General features: G+C 43.1%; 1 pseudogene; it reads left to right on the top strand.

The window, feature by feature from the left end:
• The first annotated feature begins 7,037 nt into the window (after window positions 1–7,037).
• Window positions 7,038–10,045, top strand: LOC143112013 (uncharacterized; annotated as a pseudogene).
• Window positions 10,046–21,070: the final 11,025 nt, after the last annotated feature.

Genomic DNA, 21,070 nt, shown 5'->3' with positions numbered 1-21,070 from the left:
GCAGGGCATTCTTTATTGATCGGATTTCACGCTCCCAGACTCCACCAAAGTGTGGAGCCCCTGGTGGATTGAAGTTGAATGAAATCTGTTGATTGGCCAAGTGTTCCTGGAGCTTGGGTTCCATCGCCTGGAAGCATTCCCTCAGCTCTCTGTCCCCAGCGCGGAAGTTCGTTCCTCTATCTGCCCAGATCTCAAAGGGCTGGCCACGACGTGATCTGAAACGACGGAGAGCTAGGAGAAAGGCATCAACATCTAGACTTCCCAGCAGGTCAAGATGCAAGCAACGAGTAGTTAAGCACTTAAATATGATTCCCCATCGCTTCTCTGTTCTACGGCCATGGAGGATGACAAAAGGTCCGAAGCAGTCTACACCAGTGGACCAGAATGGTGGTTTGAAAAGACGCAGCCTCGCTGGTGGTAGATCGGCCATTTTTGGCACTTCAGGAGAGGATTTCCATCTTTGACACTCCCTACAGCTGTACTGATGTTTACGGATGGCTGGTCTTCCTCCTACGATCCAATACCTGCGTCTCAATTCTCCAAAGACCCTTTCTGGGCTCGGATGCAGCAGGGACTCATCATAGTCCTTAATGATGAGCTGTGTAGTTGGATGCTTCGGGTCCAGGATAATTGGGTGAATAACATCGGGATCCAGGTCCTGGGCTCGACGTAACCTTCCTCCTACTCTCATCAGCCCAACATCTGGATCCAGTTCCGGAGACAGTGAGAGGAGACGACTGTGCCTATGCAGAGGTCTCCCTTTCTGGAGTGCGTCAAGTTCTTCAGGGAAACATGACGCCTGGGCTTGCTGCAGGAGCAAGGCTTCAGCTGCTGCTGTGTAGGATTTGTTGGACTGTGTCAATGCCTGCTCAGTGGTGGCGATAAGGTCACCCCAACTTTGATGCTGGGAGGCATCTGGCAGTGCACTGACAGTAGCAGAGACATTCAGGCACAGAGCAGCTTTCTTCAATTCAGTGCTGTCTGCGGGTGGTGATGAGTGGGCAACATCAGGTGCAACAGGCCAGCAATTTTCAGGCTTCTGCAGGAAGAGCGGCCCCGTCGTCCAGCAGTTGGGTTGAGCCAAGTCACACAGTTTCTTGCCTCGGGTCAGGGCATCCGCTGGGTTGTTTGGACTGTCAACGTACCTCCATTTATCAGAGTCTGTGAGTTCCTGGATCTCTGCGATCCGGGTGCCGACAAAAACCTTGTAGTGGCATGACTCGGATTTCAACCAAGTCAGCACTGTGGTGGAATCGCTCCAAAGGATCGTTCGGGCCAAGGGTAAGGTGAGTTCACACCTCAAGGTACTGGCTAACTGTGCCCCTAATAAGGCAGCACTCAATTCGAGTCGGGGCATCGACAACTGTCTCTTTGGTGACACTCGGGAGCGGGCCATGATGAAGGCCACATGAATGTGATTTTGGTCGTCATGGACACGTAAGTAAGCCACAGCGCCATAGGCCCGTTCTGCAGCATCACAGAAGACATGAAGCTCTCGGTACACATCCGACTGGTCGGCACAAGGGGGCACATAACAGCGAGGCAGTCTGATGCTTGGGAGGACAGACAGTTCACTTTCCCACTTCAGCCACTGATCAGCCAGTTCGGATGGAGTGATGGGGTCATCCCAGCCTTGTTTGGTTTTCCACAAATCCTGTACCAGCACTTTGGCCCGGGTGGTATAAGGTAAGATGTATCCTAATGGGTCATACTGACTGGCAAGAGTGCGGTAGATGAGGCGGAGTGTGGGAATCTTGATTGCCGTCACCCGGTGCTTGTATCCCAGGCTATCAGGAAGGCAGCTCCAACGCAAGCCTAAGGTGGATTCTTGGGGATCAACGCCCGCTTGTGAGAGCCACAGGCAGTGCTCATAGATCTTGCCTCAGGGGGGAGGTGTTCAACCACCCTGGAGTCATTACTTGCCCACTGGCGGATTTCGAATCCCCCTTTGGACAGTGTGGCCCGGAGTCTGTCCAGCAGGGTTTTGGCAGCGGCTGATGTGTCGAAGCTTTGCAGGCAATTATCAACATAGAAAGCTCTGAGGACAGAATTCAACACTTCAGGGTCACTCTCCGGGTGCTCCTTGGCATGACGCTGTAGGGCGTAAATGGCGCAACAAGGGCTACAAGTTGTGCCAAAAGGTAACACTTGCCACTCATAGGTCTTTGGGTAAGTTGCCTGAGCCATGGCCCGCCAGATAAACCTGAGTAGTGGTCTGTCAGCAGGGAGTAGATGTACTTGGTGGAACATAGACTTTATGTCACCACTGATGGCCAAACTATGCTCACGGAAACGGAGGAGCACGCCAAGAAGAGAGGGACCGAGAGTTGGGCCAGGAAGGAGGCTGCGATTCAGGTTAAGACCACGAAGTTGGAAAGAGCAATTGAAAACCAGTCGATGTTTCCCACTGGCTTGTTTGATGACGTGATGTGGAACTAGCCAAGATTCTGACCCTGGCTGGTCATCTTTGGGATCCACCTCCTTTACATACTCCATATCAACAAGCTTCTGGATCTCCTGGTTGTAGATCTCAATTAGCTCTTGGTCCTTCTTCAGTCTGCGCTCAGTTCCCCGGAGCCATGGCAACAAGGTATGGACTGAGGAGAATAATTGTGGACTGTTGGGTGCTCTGAGCAGTGGGGTAGCATACTGCAAGACCTCACCTACTTTGTTGACGGCAGTCTTAGTCTCAAGCAATTCCAGGCAATAATGATCCTGTTTAGATCGGGTTACTTCCTTGTCCTTACGGTGTGGGAAGGAATCCAGCCTCCACAGTCTCTCCACATTTTCCATCAATTCCGCAGTAGCTGGGCATGATACACGGTCACAGAGAGTGAACAAGGCTTGTGCCTCTGAAGTGGGAGATCGAGGTAAGGCATTGGCTGGGCCTTGGACAGCCCATCCCAGAGCAGTATGGACAGCGATGGGTCCCCCATAAGGTCCAATGCGGACAGGCTCTTTGGGCACCAACAAGTGGGAATGATCTGAGCCTATTAGGATTAATGGCCGAGCATGGACAAAGTCTGGTAAAGGTAAGCCTCTCAAGTGGGAATACTCCCTCTGCAGGTCAGAGGCATGACAAGAATGCTCAGCCAAATTGAGGACCGGGGCAGTAAAGGCATTGGCTATAGAGAACCTAATCTTCTTCCGGCTCACAGGGGAGATATGACAGGAGATGGTCTCGCCACTCATGGGAATTACCTCATGCCGCACAGTTCTGAGATTTAGGATCTCTTCAGGGCCTTTAAGCTGTAGCTGGGACGCTGCTGAAGTCAGAATGATCGTTCTCTCTGAGCCATCATCGAGTATGGCATAAGTTTGCAACCTCTGCCGGCCATTGATCAGGAAGACTGGAACTACCTTCAACATCACACGAGGAGATCGGTTTGGCTGATCGATGTACAGTGTGTCTTCAGCACAGGGTGCACGGACGAGCACATTGAGAATGCCTGCCGTAGCAGAGTTCCCAGGGCTTTGTGAGCTGGTGGAGAGTTGATGTGCGATGCCATGCAGGATGGTGAGATGCAGCTCTTTGCACGTGTTGCAAGGCTTTTTGAGGGTGCATTTATCTGGCTTATGGCAGCGGGCACATCTGTAGCAACGATCATTCTTTTCTATCCATGTTCTCAATTCTGATGGGCTAAACTCCTTCACTTTTGGACAGGTTCCCAGGAAGTGGTCGTTGTTGTTACAGTATGGACAGAAAGGTTGGAACTTGGGTTTACCAAAGATGGTCATCCTCTTTCCGCGGCCCTGTTGGACACTAGGCTGGCTTTCCACCGTGGCTGTATTGCTCAGGTACATAGTGGTAGGTGTCCCCTTTCTCCCCTGGATCTTTTGGACTGCTTCTCGTCTCTCCATTGAAGTAGGGACTGAGACTTGTTGGGCAATACTCTTGGCCTGGGCTTTCATCTGGAGCCAGGCAGAGAAGTCTTCCAAGGTGTATGTTTGTTCTTTGCCATCTTTCAAGATGCCACGATTCAAACAGTGCTCAACGAAACTGTCCCGGTAGTGAAGGGGGAGCTTGGTAAGTAGTCTGTCGACATGAGAGCCACACCGCAACTCACTTCCACCTGCACCGTCCACTGATCGCAGCATGCCGATCAATGAATGTACTGAAAGAGCAAAGTCCTGGAATGCATTGCTATCTCCTAATCTGACAGGTGGTGAATGGAGGATGCTGGCTATTTCACTTTGTACCAACTGCCGTGGCTGGCCATACTTTTGCCTTAAGGGCAGCAAGAGCAGATGTGTAGGGAGTTGAGGCGTGCATATAAGACTTTGCTAGCTTGTACGCACTGGGCAGCCTCAAGTGGTCCATGAGGACCTGGAACTTGTATTGTTCAGAGAGGTGAGCGTGGATATCTAACAGGTTCTCCAACGCCATATTAAGCAGAACAAAGTCACTCTCCTTTCCACTCTCAAAATAAGGCAGTCTTGGCTTTGGGATGCCAAAAGCAGTGGCCACTAACAGCTCCATGATGCTGGCTCCCTCTGACGCCCTTTCACCGGGCTTAAGCAAGGAAAGAGGTGCAGGTTTCTCAGGGACTGGATTTGAGGGTCTTTGACTCTTGGCAGGACGAGGTGCGGTCCGCACTAAATGGTGGAATGAAGGAGGTGAGGGAGTGGCGGCCTGCTCTGGACTAGATGTCTGGACTACTGGGTGGCTCCCTTGAACTGGATAGCGAGTCCCAGACTGACTCACAGTATTGACAGGCTGACTTAGAGTCATAGGTAAGGATTGGAACAGAATAGTGGTTGGCTGATTCACTGGAACAGGATTGAAGGCAGATGTTTGAGGACCGCCAGAGGGAGCATGCTGCACTGAGAACAGATCGACAGGTTCACTTGCATCTAAAACTCTTGAGCTCATGGAAAGAGGGGCCAACCCTTGAAGGGGGTTATAAACACTAGACTGAGCAGGTGGAGCAGGTGGTTGTTCAGTAGTCACTTCTCCGGTGAACGAGGTTATTAGCCGAGCCTCTTCCAATTCTCGCTGAACTCTACGCAGCCGTCGCTGTAGCGTCATGGATCGGGTCAACCTCTCTCGTTCCTTCAACGCTGCTTGTGCTTGCCTGTCTAGTTCTTGAGCCCGGTCATCTAAGGCCTGTTCCTCCTGGATCTGACTTTGGATCTCGTGCAGTTCTCCAAGTTTCCTCTTCTCCTCAATCATAGCTGCCTGTAGCGGGGTGAGCTCCATCTGGTGGCTCTTACGAGAGCTTCGGGAACTTCCACTGGCATAAGTATAAGTATAAGAGGAGGCCTTCTTTGACCTAGGTAATGACTCACGCTTATCCCTCTTGCCTCTAGATCTGTCGAGTCTCACCTCTCCCTGTGAGGGTGGAGCTGGTTGTGGAGCTGGTTGCTCCTCCGCTGCTTCGGGCTGGACATAATTGTGGGTGATTTCTTCTTCTTCCTCCACTTCTCCCTCCACGGCTGCGGTCTCCTCTTCCTTCTCTACGTCTCCATCCTCCACTGCTGTCTCCTCTTCCTCTTCAGGCTGTTGATCGGGGTGTCCCAGGGTAGCTGCCTGCGCAGCAGCAGTCGTGATAGGACATGGTTCGGCTGCTTGGCTGTGATGAGTGAGGCTCTTGGGCTTACTGGAGAGTTCCCTATCAGGAGCCGGGAAGCCATAGTGGTCCGGTTGGCGCCTCTCTCGCACAGACTTGGTGGTCTCTGATGCACTCTGGGACTTGATTGAAGGAGTGTTCCTATCCATTGCACCTCCCTCTGGTAACTCCATACCATTGCCTGCCATGGTATCACTCACTCAGTCCTCCGGCTCGAAGGACCATTGAAGGAACTGTAGGGGGCGATGTGGGTCGAGGAGAGTGAGTGTGTGGTGAGCAGGCAGAGCCCCGGTTAGAAGGCTCACTGGTATGGAGTGATTGACACGGAGATGGCAGGGTTTCGGTGCAACACAAGCAGTTTATTTTGATTTTCAATTTAGTTCTTTGTTCTTCACTGGGGTTTGCGTGTGTGCTGCACCAAAGAGGAAATAAACAGAGAAGGGAGAAATCAGTACAGATCCCAACTCACAAACAAACAATTGATATTTAAACAATAAACTAAATCATATGGCTATATAAGGTACAACTAAACAATACTTGACATCCCAAATCAACCAGCATCATCCCATCTCTCACATGGGACTCAAACACAAACACATTGAACCAACAAACAAAGACCTTAACTTTACACAATATGGGCTGGCAGAGCTAACTCATAAACATCACATAAGTCAAAGTGAAGGTCATTAAATGATAACTTACGTTAACTCAAAAGACGCACACGACACAGGACACACTGGAGTGCTGGGTTGATGAACAAAAGAGTGAATGCAGGGCGAGCAAACAATTTATCTAGTCTGAGCCCCTGCTCTGGAGCTACGGGGTTTCCCAGCAGGTAAACTGGGCGTGGTTTGGTGACAGCCATAGAATCCTGCAATTTCTTTGCAGCACTTTCTTCTCAAAGGACTTTGTGCCGGTTAAAAATTATATGTACATTAAAGAATAAGAAACAATATATTAATAATAAACATATAACTTAGGGAGTCTTTTCAAAGGGGGACCATGCAGACTGTAACAACTTCAGAGGAATATCTCTGCTCAGTCTTGCCAGCAAGATATTTGCTCGCACTATTCTGCCACGGCTACAAATCCTCACTGACTGACTCATCGCATGCGACATGAACGGCCATAGTTAGTTTATGCCAGTACAAACGAATCCAAAATGGAGTCGTGCATAGAACCTGTTAAAATATCTTCAGTGTTACACTATTATTTTATCTTCTGACAATAACGACTTTTCCAATTACAGGGTCAGTTGACTTTGTATTGTGCCATCAATGGCGGAAAACAAAAGCTTTGACATAGAATGGGACAGTTTCTCTAGGTAGGTTTTTCCACACAATAATCATATTTTTTATGCACAAACAAGCAAAATAAGGTAGCTTTGTGTGAAACCATTAATCAATGCTGCTCTTGTTGTCTTTCTCATTTCTCTGTAGTGCTAGTATTGACTTGTATACAGAAGGCATGTCTGGAGCCAGTGCATCAGAGACTACCATGGTGCCAATGGTGTCTACAAGCAGTCCTAATAACACCAGCATTGTGTATTGTAACATTTTGTATCCAATGAATTGTTTTGGAATTATATTACATATAACTTTATTACTAAATTACTAACATTTTCACACCACCAGCCCTGCAGGTGTGGTGTGTATTGTTTGTGAGAAAACAGCTGTGAAGTCCTGTCTGACCTGCCCAGGCTCCTACTGTGGCAGATGCATCATTCCACATCACACTGTTCCAGCTCTGCATGGACACAAGCTGGTGGAGGCAAATACAGAAGTGGGAAAAAATAAGTGTCTGCAGCATAACAGAGAACTTGGGCTTTACTGCAGGACTGACCAGACTGCAATATGTGTAGTGTGTCTAGTAAAAGAACACAATGGACGTGACATAATTTCCAATGGTACAGACCCAGATGCAGGGTAAGTATCATAGTTCTGTTTTTAAGAACATAAATCTATAAGACCGGTAATGACCTCAATCTGTATTTGAGCATTTCCCTTTGTGTTATTGTTGCCATTATCACATCCCTTATACAGTAATGCAACAATTATTCCCTCTTGTTTGAGATCTCCTGTAAGTGGTTCTGTATGTGCATTTCAAAACATTATGATGTGGAATGATGCAAACAGCTACTTTATGATTGTGAATAGGTCTTAGTGAGATTGGAATCCTCTTAAATACTTATAAGCCGTCCCAGACTTAGGTGCTAGTGTTAACATTGAATGCTTTGCAAATAATTTTTAGTCAAAACAATTAGGAGTCGTAAAGTTATGAGAGTTAAGAGTTTCTCTTAAATCTGCCATTTTGAAGCTTTGTGAATAAGGGCCTACAGGATACAGGTCTCTCTCTCTCTCTCACACACACACACTCACTCCCTGTATGTGCATGCATGAGGTTGGCCTAGATAACATCTGAGCTAGATGATGAAATGATTCGTAATTGATATGTTATACTGTATATTAGTGTATTTTTCCTGTTCCTCATAGCACTGACTATTTATTGGTTTGGAATGTAATTATATATGTTCTATGTAATTTGATGGGTTTTTAAGCAAATGTAAACTATTAATAAATGTAAGCTAAAAATTAGGGCTGTCAATCTTTAAAAAAAAATCTAATTAATTACATACTCTGTGATTAATTAATCTAAATTAATCGCATATATCATTCTCTATATAATTCTTGACTCCCCTCAATGTCAACACTTATTTCTTTGCATTGATGTGCAACTACAGAGTTGATGAACTCCGGTGATATGCAAATCCTTGCTGCAGACATTGCAAAGGACTTTATTTTCAACACTTTATTTTTTATCAACACCATCAGGCCGTTTTTTAAAAGTAAATGTTCCAATCAATGATCCAGGCAGCACGTTTTCTTCTCTCTCCTTCATTTTACAGTCTAAATTTTACTGACTAGAACGTCTCGGGGTCAAAGGTCATACGGAATCGATTAATCTGCACTAATTTTTTTAATCAGTTATTTCTTTCTCAAATTAATTAATCAAAATTAATCAGTTATTTCGACAGCCCTACTAAAAATAAATTATATAAATATTGTATATCAAAATAGATTACCATTTACCAACTAGCAATTTTTTTTTAAATAATGAAGATAATTTCATACATTCATACATCTTTTCCAGAAATTCTTTCAACATAAGACAACTGATTCCCAAATGCCAGAAAATAAAAACAGGGAGCACAACATGTTATTTGCTTCCGACAGAGAAGAGTGACAGATTCAGCAGTCAGAAGATGGACTTATGGTAAAAGAGACGAAGAGAGTAAATCTACTAAAACCTTCCTCATAGTTGGAGAAACAGGAACGGGGAAAACTACACTCATCAACACCATGGTCAACTACATGTTAGGGGTGAAATGGGAGGACAGAGTTTGGTTTCAGATCATAGACGATGATAAAAAGAAGTCCCAGACAGAATCTCAAACTACTGGCATCACTGTTTATGAACTGTTTCTGGAAAAAAGTTATTCATGTCTGAGAATTATTGACACACCAGGGTATGGAGATACAAGAGGAATTAAGTTTGACAAGCAGATTGCAGATAATTTGCTTGCGTTGTTTAGATCTGAAGATGGCATTCATGAAATTGAAGCTGTGGGTCTTGTGGTGAAGGCAAGTCAGAATCGACTTACTAAATTTCAGGCATATATATTTAATGCCATTCTCTCACTGTTTGGTAAAGATATTGAAAAACATAGTGATCTTCATCACACACTCAGATGGTCTGGGTTCTCCCCTCCTCATCGAGGCTCTCAAAAAAGCAAAAGTACCTTGTGCAACAGGCCCACATGGAAAACCACTTCATTACATGTTCAACAACCGACAAAATGAGACCCATGACAAGGATCGGGAGGATTCCTGCCAGGCTTTGTGGAACTTGGGGGAAAAAAGTATGAACAAGATTTTCAACAATCTAGAAGACTTTGACAGAACAGAAGTAAAGATGACAGAAGGGGTTATAAGGGAGCGCAAAAGGCTGGAGGCCTGTGTCATTAACCTACAAGATGCCATCATGATGGAGGAACTGAAACAGAATGAGCTTCAGCAGTGTCAAAAAGCTTTGAAGGAAAATAAAGAGAAATTTGAAGTTGATGAGCCTTACAAAGTCAAGGCCGAGTTGCCATGGTGGCATTTGAACAAAGGAGCAACATCCTGCACCAAGTGTAAAGAGAACTGCCTCTATCCAGGCTGCTGGTGGGTGAAAGACCTTTCCTGGTGTAGCGTCATGAGTAAGGGCAAGTGCACTGTGTGTACTGACAAGTGCCCTGTCTCTGATCATGTCAAAGAGATGTTCATGTATGTTCTAAAAACCGAAAGGCGATGAGGACTGCTGAGGAATTGAAACGACATTATGAACAGCAAGATATTCAGAAAGCACTTGAAAAAGACATAAGTGACATAAAAGCCAGGCAATGTAAGTTGTTGGAGGACGTCTCCCAATGCATCGTAGAACTGCAAAAGATTGCTTTGAAGAGGGATGCTTTTCCTAATCTTCCTGATCTGGAGTTCCTTATTGAGAAGATGAAAGAGAGGGGAGATGATGTGAATGCTCAGATGTTGGAAGAATTAAACATACAAAGGGAAGCTTCATCACCACACCAATGGTCTTCAGACCCCATACACAAGGTTACGGGTAAATATAATGTTGAAACACCCCCTACAAACCCTTACATGAATGCATATAGTTTGACACTGGCTATTAATAACAGGATATATACACAGATGCAAACCTTGGCTTTAACCTGTTTTTATTGCAATTGCAGGCATCCTAATAAGTAAGGCATATAAGCATTATTACAAGACTAAAGACTATGACTAAAATTATGTTCTCCTTTATCTTTGATTGACAGAGTGCTTAAAAGACTTGAAAAGTAAACTTCCTTTTACAAATTCTGATAAAGAAGCAGATGACCAGCAACCCCTGATACAAATGGAAGACATACAGAGTGAGGATACGTCCTAGGCTATTCACATCTGTTCCAGTTCCCTCCGCAATTAGTTTTTGACCTATATTATTTTGGGTGTATACAATTCTTTTGGTAACGCTTTAGAATAACATGTGCTTATTAGGTATTAATAGTGCATAATAAACAGTTAACAATTCATTACTAACAGTTAGTTAACTGTTGTTATCCTTTAATAACATTAACTAACTGTTAACATGCAGCTTGTAAGTGTTAATAAGCAGCCTTATAAGTTACTTACAAGCATATTTGTTAACAGTTGTGAAACAAGTGTTAACAAGCAGCTTGTTAATGCTTGTTAATGGTGTATAAGACAAAGAGGTGGATAACTAATACGCTTATTATGCAGGAGACCGGGGTTCGATTCCTGCTCACTGCAACAATTTTGAAGGTGCATTTCTCACAGCTAAACCAAGCTAGATGGAGAGATACAGTATATAGAGATAGAAGGTTGGGCTTGTGGAACTATAGGCTACATGGTCCTCGCTTTAGATTGGGGGGCTGCAAAATTTACTACAAATAGGTAAGAAAGGTCTTATAAGCGTATTAGTTATCCACCTCTTTGTCTTATACACCATTAACAAGCATTAACAAGCTGCTTGTTAACACTTACAACTGTTAACAAATATGCTTGTAAGTAACTTAAAAGGCTGCTTATTAACACTTACAAGCTGCATGTTAACAGTTAGTTAATGTTATTAAAGGATAACAACAGTTAACTAACTGTTAGTAATGAATTGTTAACTGCTTATTATGCACTGTTAATACCTAATAAGCACATGTTATTCTAAAGCGTTACTCTTCTTTTTATTCCTTTACTTTCACTAAGTCATTAGAACTGCTAACAAGAGGACAGTAAAATTCACCTTCATAAGAGAAGTTTGTAATGTACAGAAAATTGTAAAACAGCATTTAATCAAGGCAGATATGATTAACAGTTTTTAACATTGAATTCAATTATTTACGAGTGAAGACAACCTGAGTGGGTATTGTCCACCCCGTGGTCACAGTAGCCTCTGTTTAGTTTTGTTGGGAGGAGAGTTTGCCATTTTCTTTTTTAATTTTACTCAATTACAGCAAATTACCAGTGTGAGAACTTTGTGCAGGTATACATCTGTTGCTTGAAGTGTCAAATGTTTATTTAGGGAATTACTGATCTACGCAAGGTCACTGGTACTTGTACTAGTAACTTCTGAAGTAACTATGAAGCAAGATTACCTGCGTACTCCCACTGATCTCAAATCTCACTTCCGAAGCAATACATCTTTTGGAGATCACAGGTTCCTCCCGGGGTAAGCTAGTAATCTCACATCGTAGTATACCTAGCAGTATAGGGCAGTCGTGGCCTACTGGTTAGCGCTTCGGACTTGGAACCGGAGGGTTTCCGGTTCGAACCCCGACCAGTAGGCATGGCTGAAGTGCCCTTGAGCAAGGCACCTAACCCCTCACTGCTCCCCGAGCGCCTCTGTTGTTGCAGGCAGCTCACTGCGCCGGGATTAGTGTGTTTCACCTCACTGTGTGTTCACTGTGTGCTGAGTGTGTTTCACTAATTCACGGCGTCATGAAACAGTACTGCCTTCTGCTAACTTCCTGTTATCACTGAGTTACAAATTTGGAATCTGTCCTTTAATTATTCTACCTTATGTCTTTTATGCTTTCTTTTTAATTATTCTTTAATTATATTATTTACTTTTCTTTCTAAACTATTTTCTCTATTTCTCTTCTACGATATTATTTACTATTACCCTTTACTTTTGTTTATGTAAAGCACATTGAATGACCTCTGTGTATGAAATGTGTTATATAAATAAACTTGACTTGAATCGACTAGGATATCTGGATCTTATTTTTATCCACACACACTGACCTGGCCCTTACATTTGTGTAGATTTCAGAAAGAAAGAGGCAGCTGCAGTGCACTAATGGCTACCAGGAAATAAGGTTGTATTGCCCTGGAACTGGTCTGGCCTCAAGTCAGCTGATATCAGGGTGCATTGTGTGTGTGTGTGTGTTTTCTGTGATCCTCAGTGATACAGTAAAACAAATGCATTCATTACAACATTAATTCATTTGAACAATTACAGAGGATCTGTAGAAATAAACCACAGAATTGTAGCCAACCGCTAAAGGCTTTGGTCAAGGTTTGGATGAACCAAAAACATCTCCATAGACAGCTGGTTTTAGCTGACACCTAACAATCTTGTAAGCTGAGTCAAACATTTACTCATTTACACACGCACATTTACTATGTCATCTATGAAGCTTGTAATATACAGTAACAGACTGAGCAAGCCTAAATCCGTGTTTTAGAGTGTGCGATATAGCAGCAATCTAATATATATAGCAATTAGCTATAACAATATTGTTATTATCGTTGTTGTTCAGCTGTTATTATGGTTATGATGCTACTACAGGTGCTATTACAAGTAGCATGACTGATACACAATAGCTATTTGAAAGAGAGAATATGCAGGTTAATATCTAGCATTGGGTGCTGGGAGAAACACTGGGCCTCATCACTTACGGCTGGAAAGACACACACTCACACACACACAGACAGACACACACACACACACACAGAGACAGACACACACACACACAGACAGACAGACACACACACACAGACACACTCACACACACACAGACAGACACACACACACACACACACACAAGAAGAACAGCAAAAACTTGTTTGACATGATGACTGTCATGAGCAATTTTGGCAAGGGCACTGATTCTCTGTGTCTCTCAAGAAACTCAAGTGCGATAGTTAACAAAGTTTAAGAGTTTAAGATTGAGCAACCTCTAAGAAGACATTGTTAATATACAGCTCTGGAAAAAATTAAGAGACCACTGGATGTCATCCTACGGTTGCTGAGTGACATTCAAATGAGTTGACGTCATATTCCAAATTAAGAGACATTTTACACTGTGGCGCAACTGGCTGGGGCACCTGCACCGTACGCCGGCGACCCGGGTTCGATTCCCGCCCCGTGGTCCTTTCCGGATCCCACCCCTGCTCTCTCTCCCATTCGCTTCCTGTCACTCTCCACTGTCACTATCATTAAAGGCATAAAAAGGCCAAAAAAATATACTTTAAAAAAAAAAAAAAAAAAAGAAACATTTGAATATGACCGTCAACTCATTTGAATGTCTCTTAATTCTATCAGAAAGACTCAGGAAGGTACAATGAAAGATAACACATGTTTTAATCCATTAAAGGATATACAAAAGGCATAAGCAACAATAAGACAGTCTTTGGCATAGGCCCCGTCCTCGGTCCAGGTCACAGAGTGTGCAGACCCTTGCAGATCCTGCCGGTATGAGACGGCAGGGGCGGAGCCTACCCCCTGGACAAGGCCAAACTGATGGTGGTTAGGGAGGGAGGGTGGGAACATCGAAAATCAGCACCTGAAAGCAACAGGCAGGTGCAAAGTAAAGTGATTATAAAGGCTGATGCAGACTGGTGATTGGTCGGAAGTAATGAATGAATGAGTGACGCATGCATTGAGTCTTCCTGACAGAATTTACGCTAACGCTTCCATTTCTATCAGAAAGACTCAGGAAGGTACAATGAAAGATAACACATGTTTTAATCCATTAAAGGATATACAAAAGGCATAAGCAACAATAAGACAGTCTTTGGCATAGGCCCCGTCCTCGGTCCAGGTCACAGAGTGTGCAGACCCTTGCAGATCCTGCCGGTATGAGACGGCAGGGGCGGAGCCTACCCCCAAAGAATAAGAAAAAGATACCCACCAGAATGCTTAGATGGTTATCCTCTCTGAAATAAAGCATAACAACATTAAACAGTGCATGTTGTATTATCCGGTTGAGCTCGGGAGATGAATCAGAGATAGCAAGACAGACAGCAGAGACAGATGAAGAATATACTATTAATAAAATAAACTGATAATTTGATGTGGATGATTATGATGATGGATTCAACCACCTGTGACTCAAATTCTATGATTGATTTAAAGTTATGGAAGGGAATTGCGCTTGTAGATGTTCAACCCATTGAACAAGACTGCTTGAGTGACTAGTGCTTGCAGAATCTTAGCTTAAGGGTTGACTAACAACGTGCAGGGCGATGAGCTTGCAATTACAAATGCTCAGGGTCAGCGCAGAGGATAGAGCCTGCAATTACAATGCTCAGGGTCAGTGCAGAGGATAGAGCCTGCAGTTGCAGATGCTCAGGGTCAGTGCAGCAGAATAGAGCTCGCAGTTGCAGATGCGCAGGGTTAGTGCAGCGGGATAGAGCATGCAGTTGCAAATGCTCGGGGGACAATGAGCTTGCAGTTGCAGAAGCTCAGGTTAGTGCAGAAGAAATAGTGCTTGCAGTTAAAGAAGATTATGACCTGCACAAATGCGACCAAGCCAGACGGGCACCAGAACGAAGAGATGAGTAATATGATTAAATTTAGATAACCACCACCAGACATTTGCAAGAGGAAGTACATTGATTACAAAATGCTCATTACTGCGGAGTGAGTCTTTAGTAATTAAGAACTCAGAAACCATACAGTCCATAGATTCTTGTGAGCCTTGTGACTAGCAAATGGAGTAGCTAGCTCTTAATTGATAAGCAAGTTGATTTAAAATATTACAGTTTGTGAACTCCATTTGTTACGGTTCAATGGTGAACAGAAGCTGCAAGGACAAGATGTACAGGAGATGAAATTAACAGACTACTGTCCATCCGGCAGAGGTAAAGCCATGTTAAAGAAGCTAAATAGCACAACGTATAGGCCTACTATTAGGATAGAAATGTAAACGAGCCAGGTTTAGATTAATGAATTAATTATGTTGACTTACCCAAAATAACAGCACGGTGTAGTGTCCATGACTGATTATATACGATTTAAGTACGACCCCTAAATGTGATGACTTTCCATGAGCAAGCCGCATCCAGAAGAAATGACCAGCATGGTCTGCAGCGATTGCAGCGAAGTCGAGGAGCTTGCACAAGCTCAGAGCTTTCGTAAGCTCGGTTCTTGCACGGCAAGGATGTAATGCAATGTGGTGCAAATCCCTGTGGAAGTGCTTAATGATCGTTCTCAGTCCAGGACCCGAAGCGTGGAGACCCTCGCAGATCCTGCCGGGTGAATACGGCAGGGGCGAAGCCTACCCCCAAAGAGAAAGATGGGAAAGGCCTACCCGAGGGTAGACGTGAGGCTGGGACACTTCCTGGAATAGAGCATAATCAAAGAGAACATTAATATGAGACAAATCCTTCGTTAATAGTAAAGTGATTCATGAAAGGAAATGAAACCAAGAACAGATGATAGGAAAAGTGTACTCTCTTGCGGGTACAGAAGACATAACCAGCATGGTCTGCAGCGATTGCAGCGGGGAGCTGCACGAGCTCAGAGCTTTCGTAAGCTCGGTTCTTGCACGGCAAGATGTAATGCAATGTGGTGCAAATCCCCGTGGTAAGTGCTTAATGATCGTTCGATTCGATAACGATTGATTGCGATTTGATGATGCGATTCGAGTCGACTGTCGAGTCGAGTTGCGTATGTATATGATGAGTGAAGTGGGGTGATGGAAGGATAAAGGAAATTAACTGTTGTGACGTGATTACCCGAGGTTGCTTGCAGAAGCTAGACCAAGGGCGGCGGTGCGTAGTGACTAGAATGTATTAACACTTTATTCTGTGCCTAAAGTGCCGGCTGTGCGTAGTGACTGGAGAAGAGTGGCTCGGGTCCATCGTAATTAATATAATGCTTTAGCTGAGCCGAATAACCACCACCAGACCTTTGAAAGGTAGCTTACCTTATTTGACACTTGCGAGAGCTATTTGCGCATCTAGAAGGGCTTGATCCTGAGGTCTTATATAGGACTCGTAAGCCGACGAAGACCATCTTCCGAGCAACTTGATAGAGGATGCAGGTAATCCTAGAGCGGCTGCTGACGTTGCAGCGCCGATGCGAAAGGGATGGCCAGTATATTGGGAGGTTGAGAGCCCGCAGCTACCAACCGCTGTCGACAAGCGGATTCTGAACCATTGTTTAGACATAGATAACCCAGTGGGTAGAAGAAAGAGGTGTATTAGGAGAAGTGTGTGGGTGAAGTTTAAGATAGTTGATCATAGAATTATAGGGACAGAAGAGTTATTTACATTAGAATCTCTGATAATGACAACAGAACCTGAGGTGTCCATTTTGGAATGTTTCAGAAATACATAGAAGTGGGAGGAGAAGAGGATGGCTGAGCAAGCCAGATCCTGAGAAGGGTTAAGAACCTGGCTGTCAGAACAAAATTCCCCGGAGCGCATGAACCCATAGAAAGCCATGAGGAACACGGCTTCAAGGAGTGAATTGATAGGGAGTGAAAAGAGAGCCAGGGTTAACTAACCAGCAGCAGACCTAAGGACACAACAGGACAAGACAAAATACAATCAACAGTACAGTACACTAGCACTTATGGATGGTCGCTGTGGATGATTTAGCATAACTAAAAAAAAAGATGGAAGAGTAATCCTCATCATGCTGACTGGGTGAAATAAGATTAAATGTGAGCAAAGCACTGCTCCAGAGCCAAGAGTAAGTGGGTGTTTAGAATATGTGATCCAGCATCACAGACCTAGTAAATTAAATAGTTAGAGTGAATTGGTGATGTAGCCTAATAATTGCTGGTTGATTTGATTATATGACGATTGAGAATTATGTGATTGAGATTCGAGGACATCTGGATATTCGATAGTGAATTGCAAAACCTAATGATTTAACAATGCAAGTTCACTATTCTGCTGCTCCTACTGTGGTGGGATAAAGACATGAAGGGTTAGCGTATAGCTTAGATGAGGAGGTAAATAAGTTGACATCACATGACCTGGATGAAGTAAGATTAAATATGAACCAAAGCACTGTCCCTCGATGAACGTTTTGGCTATAGGCCTACGTGAACCGGCCCCGCATCCCTGCATGAAGTAGATAGTTACGGTGAGGGTCAGTACTCCACTGCCAACAGATGCATACCCTTAAATTATAGAGAGAGGCATTTACATTAAACGAAGAGGAGCTGCTCCTGAAATGGAAAGATTATTAAGATGTTAAGTAATGAAGAAATGGGAAGGAATGCCATCCCTGTGCTTGCGGCTGCCGTGACATAATGGGAGATTACGAATGACGACGAGCAAAGTGCATTGTGCTTGGAAAAGTATATGAGTGAGTGCAGTATTGGCCTGAAGGAGAGTTTGTGCCTGCTAGAGGTGTTGCTCTTTTGGCAGGGAAGAGTTTGAGGAAAGATCTTGTTCTAGTCCCTACAGCCTGAAGACCTGCAAGGAGGAATGGAGTGGTTAGAGAGGAGACATAGCATTTTCAAATGGACCTAGCAGGCAGGCAAATAAACAGCCATGATACATTTACGTTGCCATTAGTTAAATCAACAAACACAATGTATGGACCTACGTATTATGTACATAACCAATGACAGTAACAGACAATGACAGACGATAATGATCAGCCAGACAGGAGAATGAAAATAAGATTAATATGGCCTTCAGGTGCATCGGAAATAGTATGGTTAATGACAGTAGCCTAGAAAGGGACAGGGACTAGGGGGAGTACTTTTGTCCCTGTTGGCCTTCCATACACGACAGCCTGACCAGCGAGACAATTTGCCTAGATGTGGACCTAGCAAAGCTGTATCATGGCAGCTTTGGCAAGGAAACCATCGAGAGTGTCGATAACTGGAGTAACGGAGTTTTTAAACGGTTCCGTACATGTATGTTAACAGCGTAGCCTGATAAGTCTGACGGTTTCGTCAGAAAAGTTTAGCAACCATATTTCCGTTGTTAGCGATACGACGTTAACCTCATTAAGCAACTAGGATCTAACACGAGACTAGGGTGAAAGAGAACCTTCAAGCCGCGGAACTTGTCTCTTTCCGTTGATAAGACCGGGCGGACAACCCGAACAGTGGCAACAATTTGGCCTACCTTACTCTCCGACGTTTACGAGCTACTATCCTACATGGAAACCCCCGAGACTTAGGTGAGATGCGTCCAACTCGGTTGAAGCGAACGTAAGGTAGGCTAAGCTACTATGACTGCATCACATGTTAAAGTTGTGGCGAAGTGAATGACTAGCTACCCGTGCATGGATACGGAACATCGAAAATCAGCACCTGAAAGCAACATCTTCTTCTTCGTTCATTTCATGGCGGGTCATATCTTTCGTTATATACCGCCACCTACTGAGGTACTACACAGGAGTGTGTAAAATGAGCGTTGGCAATTGAGATCTCAAATCATAAAATAAAAAAAATTAAATAAAAAAAAAAAAAAAAAAAAAAAAAAAAAAAAAAAATTACACTCTATTAATTATACCTGAATCAATTAGATACCTAATGAGATATCCAATTCTTAATCCTTGCATTCCTTGTTCCTGTAATATATTGTGAATGTCGTTTTTCTCATCAAGCTCTTTCCATACTTGTCTAAATTGCTCATATTTCTTACAGTAAAATAAAACATGAGTGACATCCTCCAAGACCTTACATTCAGAACATAAACCATTACTTATGCCCATTAAAGATAAAGTAGAATTAAGGCCATTATGACCCAGTCTCAATCTGGTTATGACTACCTCTTCCTGTCTGTTAAGACCTAGTGATGTAATTCTTTTACCTCCAATACTACTCTGATTATTATGATAGTATCTGCCTTTGCTCTCTGAATCCCATTCATCTTGCCATCTATGTGCAATTTCTGCTTTAATAAAGGCTTTAGCATCCCCTTTGCCTAATGGTGTATGAATTTGTATGATATTTGATTCGAGGGCTTTTTTGGCTAGTTTATCTGCAATTTCATTACCAATAATTCCATAATGCCCTGGTACCCAGCAAAACTGAATAACTAACCCTAGACTAACAATATTTAATAAGAGGTACTTTACTTCTAAAATCAGATCTTCACGCATAGAATTACCTGTAATAAAACTTTGAAGTACTGCCATAGAGTCAGTGTAAATAACTGTTCTAAGAGGTTTAACCTCTTCAACCCACCTAAGAGCAGTTATTATTGCTGTCATTTCAACAGAAAATACTGATAAATAATTACTTGTTCTATATTTATATTTTTTATCAAATTCTGGAATATATATACCAATACCACATCTGCCACTAGGATCTTTAGAACCATCAGTGAATATTCTTAGATACCCATAATAGTTGTTCATATAATTTAAACAGGCATCAGTGAAGCTTTGTTTGGTAGGATGCTCATGCTTTTCTGCTAGTAAATCAACATTAACTTTTGGATCAGGAAGTAGCCATGGGGGAATGCAGATTAATGCTAATGCTGGGCCATACTTGATGTCTCTTAACCTATAGTCATTGATTAAACTGTTAATGCTCCAACCAAATCCACAGGACTTCTTTGAGTATTCCCAGCAATCATCTAGTACAGACATAGAAGGGTTGTTAAAACTTCCCTTTAACCTGACCCAGTAAGTCAAACATAATTGATCATATCTTAAATTAATAGGGGCTTCCTTAGCTTCTACTAATAAGGCACTAGTGGGGGTTGATTTAAATGCGCCTAAGGCAAGTCTTAAGGCCTTATATTGTATTCTCTCAATTTTCATGAGAGAGCTCTTACATGCGGAACTGTATACTATGCTGCCATAATCAATGGATGATCTTATCAGTGCTTTATACATGTTAATCAAGGACTGTCTGTGAGCTCCCCAATTATGCCCAGTAACCATCCTCATAATATTAATTACCTTTTTACATTTAGTTTCAATATACTCGATGTGATTTTTCCATGTAAGTTTGGAATCCAACCATACTCCCAAGTATTTAAATTTATCACTTACCTCCAGTTGCTGATTATATAGTAAATATTTATGGTATCCATGAATTTTCTTCCTAGTAAAATACATCACCTGTGATTTTTGAACAGAAAATTTAAAGCCCCAGTCAACTCCCCATTGTTCAAGAATGTTAATATCCTTTTGTATCTTACTATTAACATATGAGATGTTGCGTCCCCTTCTCCAAATGACAGCATCATCTGCATATAGTAGACCATCATAATTATCCCCCAGATTCTCATATATATCATTAATCATTATGTTGAATAAAATGGGACTGATAGCACTTCCCTGAGGAATACCATTTTCAACAATGCATTCTGCAGATACTGCATCACCAACTTTGACTCTAATGGAGCGTTTAGAAAGAAAATCAAGTATGTAATTATACATTTTCCCATTAATACCCAGCTTTTTTAACTTAATCAATAGACCTTCTCTCCACATTGTGTCATAGGCTTTTTCAATATCCAAAAAGACTGCAATCATTACTTCTTTCATAATTAGTGCTTTTTCAATTTCATTGCATAGCTTAACCAAAGCATCCATTGTAGACCTGCACCTCCTAAATCCTGTTTGATATCCCTTTAGAGGGTTGATATATTCTAAGAAATAATTTAATCTCACAACTATAAGTTTTTCCATCAATTTACCCAAATGTGAAGTGAGTGCAATAGGCCTAT

Source organism: Alosa pseudoharengus, unplaced genomic scaffold (assembly GCF_046254945.1).
Source record: "Alosa pseudoharengus isolate Yale_2024_CS ecotype anadromous, Long Island Sound unplaced genomic scaffold, YU_APseudo_1.1 YU_APseudo_1.1_scf_8, whole genome shotgun sequence".
NCBI classification, from domain to species: domain Eukaryota; kingdom Metazoa; phylum Chordata; class Actinopteri; order Clupeiformes; family Clupeidae; genus Alosa; species Alosa pseudoharengus.
Note: the sequence above shows the minus strand (reverse complement) of the source record. Positions and strands in the feature narration are given on the sequence as shown.